The sequence below is a fragment of the Tyto alba genome, unplaced genomic scaffold, assembly GCF_018691265.1.
Source record: "Tyto alba isolate M040663 unplaced genomic scaffold, T.alba_DEE_v4.0 Super-Scaffold_7, whole genome shotgun sequence".
Taxonomy (NCBI): Eukaryota; Metazoa; Chordata; class Aves; order Strigiformes; family Tytonidae; genus Tyto; species Tyto alba.
Genome location: NW_024881328.1, coordinates 34,772,636 through 34,792,673, shown reverse-complemented (window position 1 = coordinate 34,792,673; position 20,038 = coordinate 34,772,636). Strand labels below are relative to the sequence as shown.

General features: G+C 39.6%; 1 protein-coding gene across 2 annotated transcripts in view; it reads left to right on the top strand.

Moving 5' to 3' along the window:
- Positions 1-1,603: 1,603 nt before the first annotated feature.
- The window catches only part of MYO1B (myosin IB), a 136,273-nt gene continuing 117,838 nt past the window's right edge, over positions 1,604-20,038 (top strand). Inside the window, exons 1-3 of one of the 2 annotated variants that reach the window (XM_032995199.2) lie at positions 1,604-1,683; positions 2,436-2,531; positions 9,529-9,579. The gene's annotated coding sequence lies outside the window, so the exon portion shown is untranslated. The remainder of the gene's footprint in view (positions 1,684-2,435; positions 2,532-9,528; positions 9,580-20,038) is intronic. The other variant, XM_032995200.2, reaches the window with a different exon arrangement.

Genomic DNA, 20,038 nt, shown 5'->3' with positions numbered 1-20,038 from the left:
AATGGTTTGGGTTGGAAGGGACCTTAAAGATCACCTAGTCCCAACCCCCTGCCACGGGCAGCGACACCTTCCCCCAGCCCAGGGTGCTCCCAGCCCCGTCCAACCTGGCCTTGAACCCTTCCAGGGAGGGGGCAGCCACAGCTGCTCTGGGCACCCTGTGCCAGGGCTTCACTACCCGCACAGGGAAGAATTTCTTCCTTAGATATAATCTAATTCTCCCCTCTTCCAGCTTAAAACCGTTACCCCTTGTCCTATCCCTACACCCCCTGATAAAGAGTCCCTCCCCAGCTTTCCTGTCCCCCCTTTAAGCACTGGGAGGCTGCTCTAAGGTCTCCTCAGAGCCTTCTCTTCTCCAGGCTGAACCATCCTAACTCTCTCAGCCTGGCCTCCCAGGGGAGGTGCTCCAGCCCCCTGATTATCTTCATGGCGTCCTCTGGACCCACTCGATATAGCTTGTTTGCAAACCAGATTTTGCTCCCATAGCTACATACCTTTATGTCATGGTTTAAATCCAGCCGGCAGCCAAACACCACGCAGCCGCTCGCTCACCCTCCCCACCCGGGGGATGGGGGAGAGATTTGGAGGAGTAATGGTAAGGAGATTCATAGGTTGTTTAAAACCCACAATTTAACAATGGAAATAAAATAAAATTAAAATAATAATGATGATAATAATACAATATACGAACAAGTAATGCACAATGTGGTTGCTCACCACCCACTGACCAATGCCCAGGCCGTTCCTAGCTAGAGATCCCAGAGGAGTGAAAATCCTCAAACCGCAATGCCAGAAGCAAGAGTGAGCTTCCTGGCCAACTCTCATCTATATACTGAGCATGACGTTGTATGGTATGGAATATTTCATTGGCCAATCTGGGTCCATTGCTCTGGTTGTGGTCCCTCACAGCTTCTTATGTACCTGCACACTAGTAGGACATGGGAAGTTGAAAAATCCTTGATTTCTTAGTAAAAACTAAATCCATCAGTATATTATCAACATTCTTCTTATACCAAATCCCATACTGAATCGAAAGCACAGCACTATTCTAGCTACTGAGAAGAAAAAATTAGCTCTATCCCAGCTGAAACCAGGGCACTTTACTGGCCTAAACGTTGGCTTGACTTTATAGTCTGCCAGCTGGGTAGAAAATGGAGAACCTCTTGAAACTAAGCCAAAGTAACGGGTGTTAAGAGGTGGATTTAATTCCAGCATATTGGAAAGCAAGTCATGTCTCACACTGAGATTCAGACTATCCAAGGAGCTGTTATCCATTAAAACATGAGATCAGTATTTTCTTCTATGGGTTGTAAATATTCTTTCTGAATATGGAAAATAGACTACAGAGAGTGCTTGTTGCAAGACACTTCAGGCAGTCCAGAAGCAAAGCTCAGATTCAAGCCGTAGAAGCCCATTTGGTCTTCCATCAAGGTTCAGGTTTGTGTATGTCCCAGTGTCTGCCAGATCACAGCAATAAGCATCTCTTCACTGTAATAAAATCCTTCATTTGTTCTAGTATCTGCTTTACTATTTTGGTATCGTCTTCAAAGAGATTTTTCTAATTAAGTTCCCTTTTTTTGTTCATTCTTTTTTAGTGTTTATATCTCAAACTCCAATAGATATGCTTCTTTGACCTGGAGGGAAAAAAGCGTGATGATGACCACACAGATGCTTCAGAGCGGTGAGGTTGTGCATCATTTATGCAAAATAGAAGTATGAGATAAATATTCAATGAGCTTTATTACAATAAAAATTCCCGCTTGCAGTCATTCCTTCCCATCCAGCCTACAGTTTGGCTTAGGACTGTTACTACTCTCCTTGTATTGTGTAGTGATGGTGGTTAGAGGCCTTGGCTCAATTTTGCTAAACACTGTATGCATCTCTCACCCAGAGTGCTTATTATTTAAAGGTAAATGGATGTGCAGTTGAATGAGCACTAGAAACGTAGAAGGGGGAGAAAAAGGTGACAGTGGAGTGACGTTTATCACTCAAAGCAGTAGTCACATTACTCAGCTGCCTCTCCAACTCAAACTTTGAGGCAAACCCCTTTAGGAGAGCATGTCTGGCTTCCAGTACCTCTGTTTCCCCATCTGGCAAATGCATTGTCCTGCTTGTCAAGTTCTTGTTGTTTTTGTATGAGAATGATATTGTGATGGCAATGCTGTTATTTTTGTTAATGGGGGCCTGTGGTAGAATTACAACTGCCTTATCTTTTTTTTTTTTTTGCTTGTTTCCAAGTAGATGATGTTATTAAAATCATCATGATATAGATAAATAAGGAAATTCAAGTATAGTATAGGTCACTTTAAAGATCACCTCAATTATTTGTCAACTTTTGTTCTTTACTTCTTCATTTTGTTGTTTGTTGTTTGCTTCCCCTGTTACTAATTTTTCTCTATTTTTTTTTTTTTAATGGTTTGTTTGGCCTGTGCAACTAGGTATGAGGGTCCCCTGATGCATGGATGCCAAACACCAGCATTTCTGCTGAAATTCACATGTAGAGATGTGATATGTAACAAACCAAGGAAATACAGGTGAGATCACACCAAGTGATTATTAGGTGTAATTTGGCAGGTTTAGTACTAGGAATGTTTACAGGCATTTTATTAATTTAACTTGGGGAAAGCTTTCTAGATTATTTACTATTGTTTGAGTGTTCACACTGTAGTTTCTACCCTGTCATTTTGTCTCTCATGGATTCCAAGACTCCAAGCCTTAAAAAACTAAAACATACCAAAAATAAGGATTTGAATCCTGCTAAGACTAGCATTGAAACAAACTATTTCCTTGTATGTAACTTCCTTAATCTTTTCTGTGAAATTTTAACAGTTTGGTTCCTCCTGCTTCCTCCCAGTTGACCTTAACTATATGGAAAATATCTGGAATATAAACATACATTTGAAACAGAAGTGCAGAGGCATGAGCAGACACCCACAAATGCTCATCACCTGGAATTAAGCACTTTCATGACTAAACAGGGTGTAGCATAAATCTGTTTGGGTATATCATTTTAATTGGGCAAGAGTTACTTGTAGAAACACTGGTCAAGTTGTGTTGTTTTTTTTTTTTTTTTTTTTTTTGTTTAATAAGGGAAGAGATGAGGCAAGTGCAAATTGTTGTAATGCTGAAATACTGTAGGTGTAGTTTCAGTGGAAGAATAATACAGTCAGGACTAATGTCTCTGATCTCTCATCCTGCTGGTCATATAAAGGTAGTGAAATACCATTTTAGTGCACATGCTAAAACTTGCCCCTATATTGTTTAACTACTGTCATATGAATATTTAATTTAAAGGAAATATTTCAAAACCCCCAAAGGCTTATTTTTCAGAGCTTCATCAAACTATGCTTACCTAAAAATGATGCCTGAGATCCCTTTAAATTCTGTTGAAGTTAAATAAGGGAAAGCTTGTCAGGGTTTTGAGACTTGCTATGCATTTAGACAGTTCAGCTCTTAACTCTCTGGCTTTGAGACATCCTGAAGTACCTTGCCTACCTTTGTGCTGTTTCTCAGCAAGAATTGATCAAGCCTGATACACCAGCAAAGCAAAACTTTGATTATCTTTTAGTACTGCACTTGAATGTACATGCTTTTTTATGAGATGTGAGTCTTATTTGCGGTAAAATCACTTCTTACGAATCTGAGCAGTGAAATAATGATGATGTCACGAATCTGCAGGTGTGGCTAAAGAAGAGTAGTAACTAGCCCTCTGCTATAGGCATGTATCCTGTATAATATTGAACTTATCAGTAAAGACTTCCAAATCGTGAAAAACAGTGTGTGCAGTACTTTATTTATAAATCTAGGTGATGTCACAAGACTTTCTCTTGTGGAAGGGAAATTGCCAGATTTACTAAACCATGTTATTTCTATGAAGCCTTCTAATCTCTTTTTCTTGTTTCTTTTCTTTCATCGCAACACCGAATGCCCTGAGCTATCTGTATAATGATTTCAGGCAGCAATTCACACTGTTAGCTTATTTCCCCTGGGTATATTTGGTGTATTTTTGAAAGTCAATTTAAAAATTGCATGGATCCATTTGAAAGGAATACAGCAGTTTCCGTTCAATTTTGCCTTGCGAGTGCCTCTAGCAGGCTGAATTACCAGATGCACACAACTTCTTGGAAACCTAGTGTGGAACAGCAGAGCACAGCTCAACAGGAAAGGTGGTGTTCAACACATCATGGCTCTGGTATTTGATGCTCTGGGTGAAGATCTGCAGGAGCGGGAAACGAAAGTCATGTATAAGTAATATCTGCACTTAGTCACCAAGTCTGTACAGGCAGATACCACTGCTTCCACTTCTGCGTTTGCAGGTAATTGAGCAAGGCAATGAACACAGCTAGCTTTAGTCATGGATTTTCAGTTGTGCCTTGAACTTTAAAGAGCTGAACTCGCTGAAACCTTATCTGACACTGAATGTCTGATTTTTCTTGTCATTAAATAAAACCACCTGGAGATTAACAAGTTGGGTAAAAGCAAATTTACTAATTTTGTATTTTCCAAACCAGAGCTGATTAAAATGTTCAGTTCCATTCTGCAAGGATCAAGGCTGCTCAAGACACTGAGCTCTGCAAATGGTGACTAAATGACTTGGCCACTGGTGAGCACCCTCCTGGGCCTAGCTGTCCCTCTGCAGCGTGACCGCTCTTTCTGCCAAGCAGTCAGCATGACTCCTAGCCACAAAGAAGATCCTGTATGCTGAGTCTGAACTGGTACGCTGTGCCCGGTGGCTCGAGTCATGGCAGCACATCTCTTTGGTCACATCAGCTTGGAAAATAATTTGCTTAAACCCTGTGAGCACTTGTGTTCAGCCTTGCTGACTCTTGCAGCTACTGAGCTCAGTGATGGCTGAGCTGCTTCCCACCCTTCCACCCTTCTTCTCCAGCTAAGCAGCCACGAGCTTTGAATCCAGAAATGTGGCAGTGTTAGAGATGGTCCTGCCAGAGCCTGAAGCTGTGCCATCTGTAAGGACAAGTCCTGGTGTTGTTCAGGATTCAGAGACAGAAGTCCTCTGCAAAGCTGGCCTCAACTAACCCATCCCCAAATGTTTCTCCCAGCTGCTTACCTGGAAGTCCATACTCATCTCCCCCAGGTGCTGTTGTATGCATTTCCATTTCAGATTGCTGTTCCCTGGTGCTTGGCGCTCATGTCTCACATCACACCTTGCTAAGGGACATGTGCTGGTTTCTTTCTTTCCTCTCAATTTCACAGGTGCTTATGTCTGAAGGCCACCACAATGGCTCAGGTGCTCTCCTCTGCTTTAACTGTCACTACAGCTTCTGGATGATCTGCATTTCCATATCTGGATTTCTAGAAGGTTTTGCATATCTGTTTCACCATGGCCTTCGTATTTAGTTTAGGTCTTACTCTGTACTAAAACCAGAAGGACTCTTTGTCATCTTCTACCGGAGAGAAGTGGTTGAATATCAGGCTTTCCATTTGTTAATAGATCTTCCTGTGATAGGTGTGGAAAAGCTGTTATAACTGAGCAGAAAAAGCAAATAAATAAGTTTGCAGTCCAGAGATGTATGCTCTGCTGTTCTGCTGTTATTTTTAGAAGACTTGTTCTTATTTTAATTAAACTTCTTGTTCAATTTTAGACGAAAATGTTTTACTGCGATCTGAGATTTAGTAGTTAAAATAAGAAATTGTCTCCCTCAAAAAGCAAGAGGAGGAATTCAGGTGCTCAGACCACCATGTGTGTTACAATATGCTAAACATGAGAAATAGTCCTCTTTACTGAGATTACACTTCCTGCAGAAACTTAAAATAGAAACCAGCTCACTAGTTTATGACATCAAGGGTAAAGCTGAAGTATCAATTGCCTTGCCTAAGGAAAGAGACAATAATCATGAGACTACATTAAAAAAAGGTGATGATCAGTTCATCTTATAAAAGAATATAAACAAGCCTCCTGCTGGCTGAATGTGAAGAACCCTATAGAAATGTTGGATTTGTGTATTTGTTCTTGTGTGTGTGTAGAAGGTGTTCCTGCTAAAATTTACCTCCAGCTTTCTGCTAAGTTCCTGCACAGCTCTGGAAAAAGCTGCACTTACACATTTTGCAGTTAAACACTACTGCTTACTGGACTTACCTCTTGATCAAGATGTGTGACATCTCAGTTAATGCCATACAGCTTGCTGACTGACAGTTGGATAAACACAGACTTCATAAGGATTATTGCTTAGTTTTCATAGCGCCTTGTGTGTCTGACAGGCATGCAATCTGTGGACCTTAGGATGCTTTTGAAATTTGTCTCTTTAGTGGCCTGGGCTGATTTTGAGCTTCACAGAAACAAGGTTTCCTTCGTGTTCAGGTGGTGTAAAGATTGCACTGTTTGGTCCACTTGCAGGTTTGTATGTTTAGTGAAAAATCTAAGTTCTTCAATTTTATGAGGATACCTATTTTTCAGTCATTTTGCAGAATCAAGAAAAATTTTGTGGAAAACTTAGTTTAATTTCAGTGGCCATTTTGAGGATGGACTGACTCATGAGTGATAAAATTTTGGATGTGTTTGATGAAGCGTAATTCAAATAGAGTTGTAATCCAGGTTTAGGTGATCCTGTTGGGACAGAGGTGATGGAATTTCTCCTAGTAAATGAGACATCTAAATGGAGTCTCTTTTTAAGGAATACATAGCACCGGAGGATACTGCAGGTGTGAAGCACACATTCTTGCAGCTCATGCCAAGTAATGCTTCTTAAATGATACACTGGGGCACTATTTTATGTAACTTGCCATCAGATGACATAAATTCTCTGACAACTCTTAACTACACTGAAGCAAGCATTCTTCGAATAGGTTGTAGTACTGGAGCCGAGCAGTTAATCAGGTGTAACATGAGGTTTTGACATGATTTACTGTGTGCTGGTAGCTTGTACTGGGACTGTATTGTCCTTCTGTATGTACTGTATAATAGATTTAAGCTGTCCTTGGACAGGGCCCTATTGTAAACAAGCTGTCTGGCTTAACTGGGATATCCTGTAAAAATATGTTAATAAAAACTGAAGTCATTGTAAAGGATCCTATTCCTACTATTTCAGTTTCCCAAACTATTCCCACTAGTAAAGTGCAGCACATGCTCTTAACTCTTACTGTTCTGGGGCTTTGCTGATGCCTGCTAGCGTTGTAATACTTGTTTCAAAACTGATCGATTGTCAGGTGCCATCTCAGCTGGCTGCTGGTGTGCGTGAATTCTCTCCCGCCTCAGTGTACACAACGCAGAAATCACCACTGAAATAAAGCTTATTTTCAAGGGGTCATATGATTTTATTAACACTTATTTTATTTCGTGTCCCTTTGTGTCTTAACTTAGTCAGGTCTACGGAGTGAGTTCTGAGGTAGTGCTTTATTTAAGTTAAAGGAGTTTTTTAAATTAAGTAACTTGTGTTTGGTATTAGTATGTTATGTCAGGTCTTCGTAGCCTGGAGCTAGCAGGTCAAGATACAGCAGTAAACACTTCATGGTGTGTAATTTTCAGAAGGAGATTCTGAAAGACATCGTCAGACATCATTCACTGAAGGCAACCTCTACTAGACTTCCTGGCTTAGGGATAGATGTGGAAAATGTGAGTTCTTGCAAATTGAAGTGTTGTTCCTTCAAACAGAGAGATGTGTTCTGGTGGGTTTAGACATGAATTTCTTGAGGAAACAGGTGCCAAACAGTGCATACTGAGAGTCTTCTCACAGAAAGCACTGAATTTTATAGGCAGGGTGAGACATTTAGGAGACCCTCAGAGTAGACAGTGATCTGCATGAAGGGTTCTTGTTTTACTAACCTGCCTGTGGTTCCTGGAGGAACATCACCTCTGTCAGAGGGACTTCCCTCAGTCTGCAAAGAGTAGCACTAAGCAGTAAGCAGATGTGGGATGCTTTGGATAGATTTCTGGTTCCTCCCTCTCTTCTCCTCAGCCTGGAGCTCTGCAAAACATAAATCCTTTGGAATATGGGCACCAGGATTTTAGCAGGACCTCAAAGGGACCCGCTGATGGCTCTAGAGATATGCATCACTCCCAGTTTGAAATAGCCCCCTCCGACCCCACTCATTTTTGTTGAAGACAAATTTGTGATATCCTTCCTTTTGTAAATTAATACATAATTTTGAATGTAGAGCAGGCATCAAATCTTTTTAGTAAGGATTTGGATCATGCCCACAGTTGGAAACAGTACTTGTGTGTTGTGTGGTGGTTTGGGGAGTGTAGGGTTGTGTGTGTTAAGCTGTTAAAGGCCATTAAAAAGTGACCTGAGCCCCACTGAGAGCAAGCCTGGGATTAACTGTAAATTGATATAGTAGATTTCAAACACAAATTTTAGATTTCTGCATGGCAGAGTTTCGCTAAATATTCCAGGTATTCTGGTTGCACTAATCTTTCATATACTTCTAAAAATAGACTGCATAGCAAGTCATTGGCTGTTGATAAAATTTAATAATTGAAGAGTTAATCTTTCAAATCTGAATGAGATCAATGACCCTCGATGTATTTCCAGCATAGTAGTTAATTTAAAACTTATCTTTAAAAATAAGAAAGAAAAAAAAAGAAGGACTGACAGTTTTGATTTTATATTACAAAAGGAAAAATTATTTTTATTGATTGTTTTTTAAATTTAGAAATGCATGTTGTCTTTGCTCTGGTAAACTTTTGACACCGAATGCTACAGGGCTTAGTGTTGTGATTGTGCTGCCTAAAGGCTTAGTATAGCTTGGAAAAAAATTTGGCAATGTTAGAGAGAACAAGATCATGGGTCCTGATTTAGATTTAAAAGAAGCTTGCAAGCAAACCTCCTGTGATGCAAACACTGCTTTGGCGTCTTTTTTTTTCTTACTTTTTTTCCCTCTTGATCTGATGGTGGATGGGCTAGTTGATTTTTAGGCATCAGTAACAAAAGTGAAATTACTTGATCAAGTCAATGGGGCTGGGCACCTGAGGTAATGTGTTCACCAGATCCGCAAGGAGAGCTTTCTGATGGAGTAGTTACCTGCAGGGAGATACTTCCCTGTAAAACCCCATAGCTAACCGAAACCGGTTATCGTGCCTCAATATCGCAGTGGATACAAAGCAAAGGTATTTACCTCAGCCAACAGCCCAAGACAGAAACGGTGCCTATATGGGCTGAGGGGCCAGTGGCAGAGACCCGGTGTGGATACAGGCCTCGAGTGTTTCTGCCAAGGCAAAAGCCTTGCGTGACCCCTCTCTGCGAGGGAAGCAGCTATGCAGGACAGTGGTCACTGCTTTTCAGTGGCAAAGTGGCACTCAGGAGTTAGTGTACGCTTTTCGTGTCTGCTTGTGTGATTTCTTTATTTTAGGTTGCTGTTTTTGTTAACTGTTAGCTTAATGAAAACATGAGGAATAGAACCTAAGTTTTACAATATAACTGTCTTCAGAGCAACAGCAACAAAAGCAATCATGTGACGTTGCTTGTAAATGAGCATCAATGACTGTTGTGGGGGAAATACAGAAAAATTGCTTGTTTTTAATAAAATAAACTGTTGCCCTCCCCTAACATACTTCTTTTTATTTTTGTTCCTCAGCTCCTCTCTGCACCACTTTGTACGGGGGTTGCACAACCTATTTTCAGCAAGGTAAGGCTGAAGGCTTTCCCAATCAAATAAAAAGGTGATGAACCATGGCCTTCAAAATATCATTTATTCACTCAAATTTAATAGTCATGTATTGCAAAACATTTTTAGACACAAACGTGTCTCTAAATTTTTCACTGACATACTTCAAATTCATCATTCGTTTCCCTTCCTAAGCCAATGAGACTCAGGAGGGAGTCATGGCAGAAAGTTAAAGCCTATTGTATCATTTGATATTTAAGCTGCATGCCTTTTGCATACAGTAAAAGCATCAGGGATTAATGAAAACCTTTTAATGGGTTTCTATATTCATGAATCATAGCAAAACCATGAGATCACTAGAGATAGCCTGACTACCACATTTTCAGGCTGGGCAGTGGCACACTCTATATTTTCAAGTACAGTTTTTCTGTGAGTGCAAGAAAATATCTGGTGAATGAATGGTGTTTTTATTTTCCCCATTGTATTTTTATACTGTGTAAGATGCATGATAAGGCTAATCAAAATAATTTTGACAGAGAATTGACAGCTTAAATTTGATCACAAGACCAATCCCTTGCTTTCCAGACTAATGTGTCTTCTATCATGTTCTGGAAAACAGAAGCCACTCCAGAATGCCATTTTACAATGCATATAAGATACTGGATTCACATTCATTCCCAATTAGTGATAAAATAAGTGATATTCTCCTATAAATATATTCAACAAAAAGCATCACAGTAAACTAATGATCTATTTATTCAAAGTTAAGGTAAGCAGACAAGTTAGATCTGCCTGTGACATGTAGGATGTCTCTTAGCATGTGGAGCAATTACTCTGTATAATGCCTAGAAACCAGACTGCTCAGTACACTGAAACAGTGATGTAAAAAATGGCCTGAAGTGTACACCAGAGGACGGTCTTGCCCGTGAGCAGTTTTTGATGTCTCTGAGTTCTGCGACTAGCAGAGCAGAGCTCAGTCCGCAGCCACTGGAAGTGTTCCAGTAAAGCAATTTAGAATATCCTGGATCTAAAATAGGTTAATACTTCTATTCATTCTTTTAACAACCTTAACATATTGACCTGATTTATGATCCCCCTCAGATTTCTCTAAGGAGAGGCTGTAAGAAGCTTCTTTTGCCATTGATGTTGAAGAGTCCAGGAACCATGCTGTAGGCTGGGTAAAGGGGGTTTCTTTTATCCTGCATCTTGTATGCCATACCTGTATCTTATCTGCATTGACTTATATAACGTGATTGTGAAAATTCTGTGGTCTGAAATATCCTCATTCTGCCACCAAATTACCAATGCCTAAGCCTTGGAAGTCAAGGATTCTTGTAACTTCCCTGCTACAAGTCCACTATAGCATTTTGAAGACAACACTATGTGCCAGTTCTGAACACAAGACTAGAAAGCTATTACTTAATATTGCTAACAAACACAGAATTTGTAGATGAAGTGTCACCATATGGATCATTGCCATCCATGGAGAAAATAGAATTGGTGTGTATGGCTTGTACCTCACATTTATTTATTTTTTTCTTTAAATGCTAGGGAGCCTAACTTCTCCCTTTCTAATGAGAGCCCTTTACTTCATTCTGGCATTGTCAATGGGCATTATGATGGGTTTCATACTGTTCCTTGAAGGTCCTCTGTACTGCTGGAGGGAGTCATAAGGAGCATTTAACACAGATGTAAATCAGACATAGCTCTCTCTTCAGGAGACAATAGCTCTGTTCATAGCTCTGTTTATAAAGTCATTAAAAAATGAGGAGAGTGACTTCAAAGTAGCAGAATGAACAGACATGTCCAAACTCCATTAGGAACTGAACAAGCTGGACAGAAATTCACGTTTTCTTATAAAGTGTTAATTGTTTCTTATAGAGACCATATGGAGCTTGACAAGAATAGCTGAGATGACCCTAACGGTTTTAGACATGAGCTTTCCTTAATCAATAATTAAATTGCTTAATGGATTTCCACCCACCCCCCCCCTCAAAATTAAGATGAAGAAGCTACAGTGAAGCAGATATAGTGGGTAACACTATGAACACTTTCCATGTAGATACAAGTTTGCCCATCCGAGCAATGACATCAAAATGTCTAACAGCATTCTAAAGAAAATGGCAATTCATGCATTTAAACAGACATTGGTTGACTGCTAACAATTATTTGTAAAATCTTTGCATGTTTGCAAAAGATGCAGGGCTTGCAAAAATTAAGACCTATAGAATACAAGATTTAATACATAGTACTAGTCCAAATTGACTGTTTTAGGGCATGGAGGGGAATTCTCATCTAATTACTACTATGTGTATTTTTTTTTATTATTTTCCTGATTTAGTTTCAAAGCACAGAAATACCATTTCCTCCCTCTCCTGATTGTTCAAGACATTTTGATTATTAAAAGACATTTTGTATAATTTCTTCACTTAGCCTTACAGTGCCCCTTTTGAGCATCTGTTTTAATTATACTGAGGCAAGCTATGATTCTGCTGGCTTAAAATTTCCAAGACTGGATGCCAGTGGTGATGTGTTTGTCTATTGCCTTACTCTAGTTCTGCCAAAGCAGAAACTCCCCAGGCTATTCACTTCTGATCTTTTTATTTATTTACTTATTTTCTTTCTCTCTTTGGGGGCTGTCAAACCAGTTTTGATTGACTTTCAGACTCATTTATCAACACGTGTCCCTCCTCTGGAAAAATAGTACATAAGGAGATCCATAATAATGGAAAACAATTCTGTTTGCTTTAGCAATGAGAAGGGATCAGAATAGGCCTAGCATGAAAATGGTATGGTGGTGAATATCAAGCTTTGCAGCTAGTGTTTACAGCTGCAGATGATGTTTTCTTGTAATCTTATTCTTGTCTTTATAGTTATTGTACCAAATAACTTATTTTCTTTGCTCAGGAGATGTCTATGTTTGGCATCCTGCGGAGCTGGAATATGTAATACTTTCTTCTTTTTTAGGAAGTATACACTGAAGAAAGAGGATAAGACAATATTTAACACATCCCTTATGAAAATAAAATGAGTTACCATAGATTACTGTTATGTTTGAAATCAGCTACAGCTAACTGGTTAACAAGGAAAGGGCAGGGTGAAAGGAGATGCTGCTCAAGGTTTCTTAACACAAATAATGGAAGGACACAAGCAAATGAGCAGGATTTCTCTCTTTAAAAAACAAACAAACAAACTTGGTTTTTGTTTACTTTTTAGATCCCAACTGAAAAAAATGTGACATCTAAGATCAGTGATTACCCTTACGTTCTAAATTTTTTTTTAAGACAAGACTATAGGTATGCATGGTCTCCCTAGTTAAAATTAGAAACTGCTTAATATTACATTAAATGAGTGATTATGCCTCAAAACACCAACTCTGAGGGAATGCCTGCAGTGAGGACTAAAGCATAACTTCAGCTCATGCAGGCAGTCCTTGTTACACTCTGTTCTGTCATGGCTACCACCTTGGCCGTATCAGAGGTGGTTCAGAGTCAGTCTGGGGGCTCCATCCATGGGTTCCACCTGCTGTAACTTGTACATATTCTCCTACATTTAAAAGGTCAGCTGGCATCTGGGGGCAGGCTGTTTCTCTTTATCTTATTCAGCTTACATTTCTGTGGATCCTTTAGGAAAATATAAGCGGAGAGGAGCAGTTTCTGCAGGCAAGCTGTGTGTTCTAAAGGAAACAATTTGCTATTTAAGTGATAATTGGGTGTTCTTGTGTTGGATATCAGTGTGGTGGTGAATTTAACCCTGTGTGAAGCAGTAGCATGATCCTACACTGTGCTTGGGCTTCAGGAAGTTTGTCTTGCTATGTGGTTTTTCTTAAGTACAGAGTTAAAATTATTCTAAACAAAATACTCTGAAATGGGTGTCTGTTTTGAAATATCCTTGTAATGTGGACAAGGCACAATTATGTTGACAATGACATTTGCATCACATCTTTATATAAATAGCTTAGAATCTGAACTTCATGATGTGTTGTATTTGGAGTGGTGGCAGATAAGAACTTTGGAACAAAACCAGACTTTCATGAGGAAGTGTTAATGCAGCTGAAGAATCAAGCTAAAAGTTGAAGTCCTTCACCACCTGACACCTCCAAAGTAGGATTTTCAGAAAACAGTTTATTTGCTGAATATCAATTTCAATAAATTTCCTAAAAGTTTGGTTGCGGCGAGGGCTGAAAAAGAAAGAAGGATAAAAGGCTGCAGAAGTAGCTGCAACCCTTCTTCCAGTTGGAAAGGATGTAGATGACTAAATGAGTATCACTGGCAAGTCAGAGTGCACTTGCCCCTTAATTAGTTGTATCTTGCTTGCAGAGGATAGGGCTTTGTTTCTGCAGGTGTCTAACCATATTAATTGGTATTTCATATCCCTTGCTGTGCACATCTTTCTGTTGCAACTTTCTTCTTCAAAAACTTCAAAGATTAAGCTGCAGTATTATTGAAAAAGTCAATAATACAGATGCTGAGTGACCCAGAGCAATAAGAAAGGAGTCTACCCTGAGGGAAGGAGTGGGAAGTCCCAGTGTAACATATTGAATGTTTCAACAGTGATATGTTCATGATTAATAAATTCATGAGAAGCTGTTGTGCAACAATACACAGAACAGATCAGTGAGTAAGCATTTAAAAAGCCTTGTTTTAGTAGATTAATAATTATGCAGGGCTATTCTAATTTCACAGGAGATGTTTTAGTGTATGATCTGAATGACTATATATGAAAAGTATAGGTTCAAAAGACCTCATAAAAATCTAATATTAGTAGAAACAGTTTCATGATTAAAAAAATTGCACAAAAGCCTTTTTATTTTAAATTAAACACCTGTTTGTTTTTTTTGCAACAATATTGCATCTGTAGACTACTGGCGTAATCAAAGAACAATGAAAAACTAATCAAAGGATAAAATGAACCTATATAAATTCACCTCATAAAAGAGGTGAAGAGACTAGTTTCCTGAAGGGTTTGTTTTTAATACTGATGTGATATTTAGTTTCTGGCTTTCAGTAAGGCTTTTACTTTGGAATCCTCTGCTCCTAACATGTGCAAGGAATAGCAAAACCATAGCGAACATTAGTACATACAGTTGTGTTTGTATTGTTACCTTTGGCACAAAGGTTCATCACCTCTTTTTAATTTTTAGATACAGAAATATAAACTAAAAGCCTTTTAGAGTGAGAATGTACCTTTCTGTTTTCCAGTAAGGCTCCAGAACAGTTTCCTGTAGTCTTGGGGTTTAAAAGGACAGCCCAAACCTTGGCATATGTGGTTGAGGCAAAATTGCAACAAATTCTGAATGTTTTGCTATCTAAAGTCCAGACTTCAAGTCCACTCACCGCCACTCAGGATAAGTTCATTCCTTTTGGCCTGACCAATGCTTAGCAAATAAAATCTGGCTGTTCAAAAGATTGAGGACATGATAAACTCAGATACTTGCCAATATCACGGTCTGGATGTTTAAACAAGACTGAGTTGTTCATTAACATTGATAGCCTTTAAAATAAATCCTTCCTTACATCTGAGCTTGATTAAGGCCTCGTGCCTCTTAAACTGCACTGTCAGGAGGTGGGCAACTGCAGACTAATCCCAGTTGATATCCTAGTTTCTGCTCTGAAAAAAAGAAAAAGAACCAATGCATTTTCCTCATGAGCTTTGACATCGCAAAGTGGCAACAGTTGGTGAGTGTCTGTATGAAATGTGCAGTGGTCTCTGCAGTGCTCATTCATTCCTCTGAGCCCGTGTCTGCTGGAATTTCTCACATGGAGAAAGTTATCCGTTCTTTAAACAAGAAAATGTAAATTAATGTCTTTTGTAAGAAACATGCTGAATAAGGCTCTCCTACAGACCTAGTTCTGTATGTAGGCAGAGACAGTTTCTGGACTCAAGCCATTCATTTTTCTCCCTACAGTCAAAAACATTCATTATAGCCTACATAGTTTTACATGAAGTCTACCAGCTTTGTTTGCAATAAAGAATCCAGCCCTCTGGATACTTTTCTGTCTTTTCTGGTATGCTATCTTGATAAAGTTACCAGCCCTAATTCTTTCACCACAGCAAATGTGGTTTATCCATCCTTTCATTGGATCACAGAAACTCCCTCGCCATGAGTGATCTTCTCAAGGGCTTGAATAGCACACACATTCTCAGTATCTGCTTCTCTGTTGCCTTTTTAAATTGCTCATCCTGTGTGTCAACAGCCTGCTCGGTTCTGTAGCCTTGCCAACACTTTGTTGACTTTGATAGCACGCTTGGTATGATGCTAAACCATTGCACAGAATGGCTTCCTGTAAAGTATGGTGTGGTAACCCTCATCACGCATGCTATAGTGAAAGTTTTTCTGGCATTGTCCCTGCTGAGGTAACTGCTAGATATAAGAGACAATACAGCAAGGAACTTCGACCAACCTGAACTCTCCTCATTTTTTTTGTATAGACATCAAGAATACACGGAGAATAGCTAAATCATACATACTCAGTGAATATTGGAAGTGTTTATGTAAGTTACATTTTGACAGAGAGACTAGTGATTAATCTGGTAACATTTAATAAAGTATAGGTAGTGGAATAGCTTGAGCAGCTGCATTGATGAGGAGTTAGTAGGGCAATGTAGAGGGAAGTTGCATTGATGTGTTTGCTCTGTTTCTGTTTGGACAGAGTTAAAAGTTTGGCTGAGGCATCAGTTACATCACTGTTGCCTCGCTTCTTCCAGTAGAACTGTAGTTAGTTCACACCAGCATAGCTGGGACTGGATTCAAGATCCTTGCTTCAAGAAGGTTGCAAACAGCAGCTCTTACAAGTGCTGCATTCACCTATGATGGAAGCAGAAACACACTGTATACATATGTTATTAATTTGCTTCTTGTTGGCAAAAATTTGCACTAAAGAGTTCACTCTTTTGTAATAAAGCTGGAGAACAAAGAAATTGCTTTTTCCCTGCATATAAGACATGCATAACCCCCGGTGAGTAGTTAACATTTGGGTAACATAGGAAGAACTCTGGTGCTGGCAACGTCTGTCTGGCGTGTGCAGTCACATCCTTCACAGCTGGGTTACCTTCCACAGGCTTTTCTTGCAATTAAGTTGGAAGAAAATACTGTCCTTGTGTGCCCTAGATAAGTTGATCTATTTTCTTTAGCTAGTAGGGGAAGTGGAAGGCTCACAGGCTTACAAAATTATTAAGATGGAACTTCCAGAAACATCTCATTTCTGACTTCTGTAGCCATTGATTTTTCCATGCTGCACTTCTCTTTATTATTTATACTGCTTTCATTGTTGCTACCATTCATAGACTGGTGGATAGCCAGCAAAGAGTTTGGCTGAATTGTCCATCTGTCTGCACTTTTGCTCGGAGTCAAAAAGGTTTTGAGTCTGCAGCCTAAAACTTGCATAGTTAGTTCCCCTTTAAACTCTTTAAGAAAATCATAGAAGTGAGAGAATCAGATGTAACTAAAGGAAATACATGAATAATAACTTGCTCATCTGTAACTGCCTGGACACCATTCAGTATTAGTATTTAGGATGAGACCTTTTGTAAACATTTGTTGGCTTAAGTGGTGCAACTAATTTTCTACCACCATCATCTGTCAATCACTTTTTGTAAGAAGTGGGCTTTCATTTTCCAAGTTCTAGTGGAAATTGCAGACCAGTTTTAAATAGTGGAAAAAATAATAATAAAGCATAACTCCTCCTCATTAAAATTCTTGATAAATCTATTCTAGAAATTTCACATCGTTTCACATGACCAAACAGGAATGATCATTCCCAGTCCGCAGCAACCTGCTAAGCCGCAATATGTGACATGCAGGATTTATTCTGATAATATACTTGGTATTATTCTGAAAATAAGTTTGCATATACCTACAGTTCAATTCCAATGCTTTTTTTGTTGGGTAATTTTGTTTGCAAGAATAGTTATAGTTTGATATCCTTAATCTAAGTACAAGTTTTCTTTCTAAGCAGAGTCCTTGATAACAGAGGACCATACAAACATGTCACTACGTTCACATGCCCATGAGAAGGAGGATACTCACAGACTGATGTTACATGTGGTTAGAAATCTCAGTATAAGTGCAACTCTAACACATCAGATATTGTGCTTGAGAATCCATAATAGCACACACATTACAAAATCAAAGAGTTCTGTGAGAAGTGTATAAAATGGGAAAAGAATATCCATAATTGCCCTGCTACAAAGATTTTCAGGCTGTATATCCCTGTATGCACCGAGATTGCAGCACAAATACTTTACTGGTGATGTTTGTCTTGCAGTGCACAAAGAGATTCTTCTCCCTAGTGCTAGATGGTTTCATACTGAAGATCTTTCCATTGCCACTTAATGTGAGGACATGAACTTTTGAATCTCACAGGACACTGGGCCTTTCCCTTCCCTAATTACAGTTTTTACGATTTGCTTGAGGGGGTGCTTGTGAAGGGATACATGCAGCTGTGTCTTAAAAAGATTTTGTTTACAGAGGGAAGAAAGGTTAATTTGTTATCCTAAAAAAAATGGGATCTTCTCCTGTTCTGTAACATCAACGGTGCAATCCGTTGGGTGAGTGGGTGAATATTATTTATGAAGTCTGAAATTTCAAGTGTTACTCCTGATTAAACTCTTCCTTAAGCTCTTGAAATACATCCCAAGTTTGCAGAATTAACAAGATGACGGTTCAGAAGGTTCTTGTAGCTCTCTTGTGTTTTTATTTTTTTTTCTCTGTTCCTTAATTTTAATGGATGTACTTACTCTTGAACTGAAAAACAGAGTTAGTAAGGTAGGTTAGGAGGGAAAGCTGTATGTGGTTTGTTTAAAAAATAATAAGAGAAGAAAACCTGTTTGAGGACTCCTGTTTTCATGACTCAGTGTGCTGATCCAGCAGCTCGTGAGTCCATCAGACACTGCAGTACCTGCTTCCTTGGGGAGTCCATTTTTCTGCGCACTGCATCCCAGGTACTTACAAAGAGAAACCAGAAAATAATCACCCAGGTACATAAGACGGAGGTGCTCAGCCCTTCAGAGCAGATGAACCATGCTGAGGTTCATTCTGCTTGGTGGCTGTTGGGTCCCACTACTGAGATCACTGGATCAGGCTGGGGATGTGCCCTTGGACAACAGAATCACAGAATTGCCAAGCCTGCCAGCGTTGAATTCTCCAGGAGTTTTTCCATCCTTCTTCCCTGCTGGCTGCTGAGGAGGACACCCAACCCCATTTTCAGGGGAAATTTTCTTGAACTGAATCAGCTGCCCCCAGATTTATCCTCAGTCAGTTTTTAAATGTGTTTTCAAAGGAAACAACTGTGGAAACGAAAGTTTGAACATGTTGCTATTGTAACTTGTTCACGCTAATGTAAAGATCTCACCAGTGTTGGCATTGACAGGAGGAACTTTTCCAGACGTGCCTTTTGAGAGGCCCAAACATGCTGATGTCTCTAGGGAGCACTCAGCTGCGAGATGGAGTCTGGTGGGCGACGGCAGGAGGTGGGGGCTGAGCCACCTCCATACCGGGGGTTTCTTGGTTATCACAAGACCATTAGCATGAAATGCACAGGTTAGGTTGGTGGACTTTGGTAGCTTGCATCAAGCACCAAATTGATTTCTAACCTGAATTAGCCAGAAAAAAAGTGAATGCTGCTTCTCAGATCCTGTCTTGTGCTTAATGCCAAAACACAGGCTGAAATCTCCCCTGGGGTGACTTCTCTTGAATTCTAGGTCTAGACCCTCAGGCTGTCTTACACAGGTCTTCACTGCAAAGGAGAAAAATACCATGCTACTTGAAGGTGTATTGCTGCTGCTTCTGGACAAAAAAGGAAACTCCCTGTTTGGCAAAATGAGGAGACATTATTGCAAAATGGAAAGCTGACAGTGTCTTGATAGGTGGGAATACAAATCCTATATAAGATCCACACTTGGAGGAGGCAGATGATCTATCTCAACACTGAATTAACCAATGCTTTCCGAAGCACCTGAGGAGCTGTACAGAGCCACTGCTTGTTTGTTCTAACTTGTATGCAGTTTAATTTGCCACAGGTGGGTGAAGGATGAGCTGTGTTCATGTACAGTCTTTGGTTTCTGGTTTTCCAGTCACAAAATTGGAATTCTCTGGACCACTGGCAGCTTGTTTGTTGAATCATTCACTTATGTGCAGACAGAGCTCAAACCTGTGGCCATTTTCCATGACATAGAAGCCAGAGACTATTATTGTTAAATCCCTGTGCTCAGTCTTAGAGGAAGATTTCCTGATGTTGTCTTACAAGTACTGCTTTTCTTTTTTTGCTTGAAGTGGAAAAGTATTATAACTGCTGTAGGGTATATTCCCACAACTTCTGGTATGCTCTCAGACCCACTGATTTAGAACAGAGGTATAGCTGCAACATTTTATGAGTGTACAGAATTTTCACACTAAGTATAGGAAAATGGCCAAGCTTGTTCTTGTGTCTAAGCATGAGATTAGAAATACGGACATCTAAATTGTGTTTTCAATACTGTC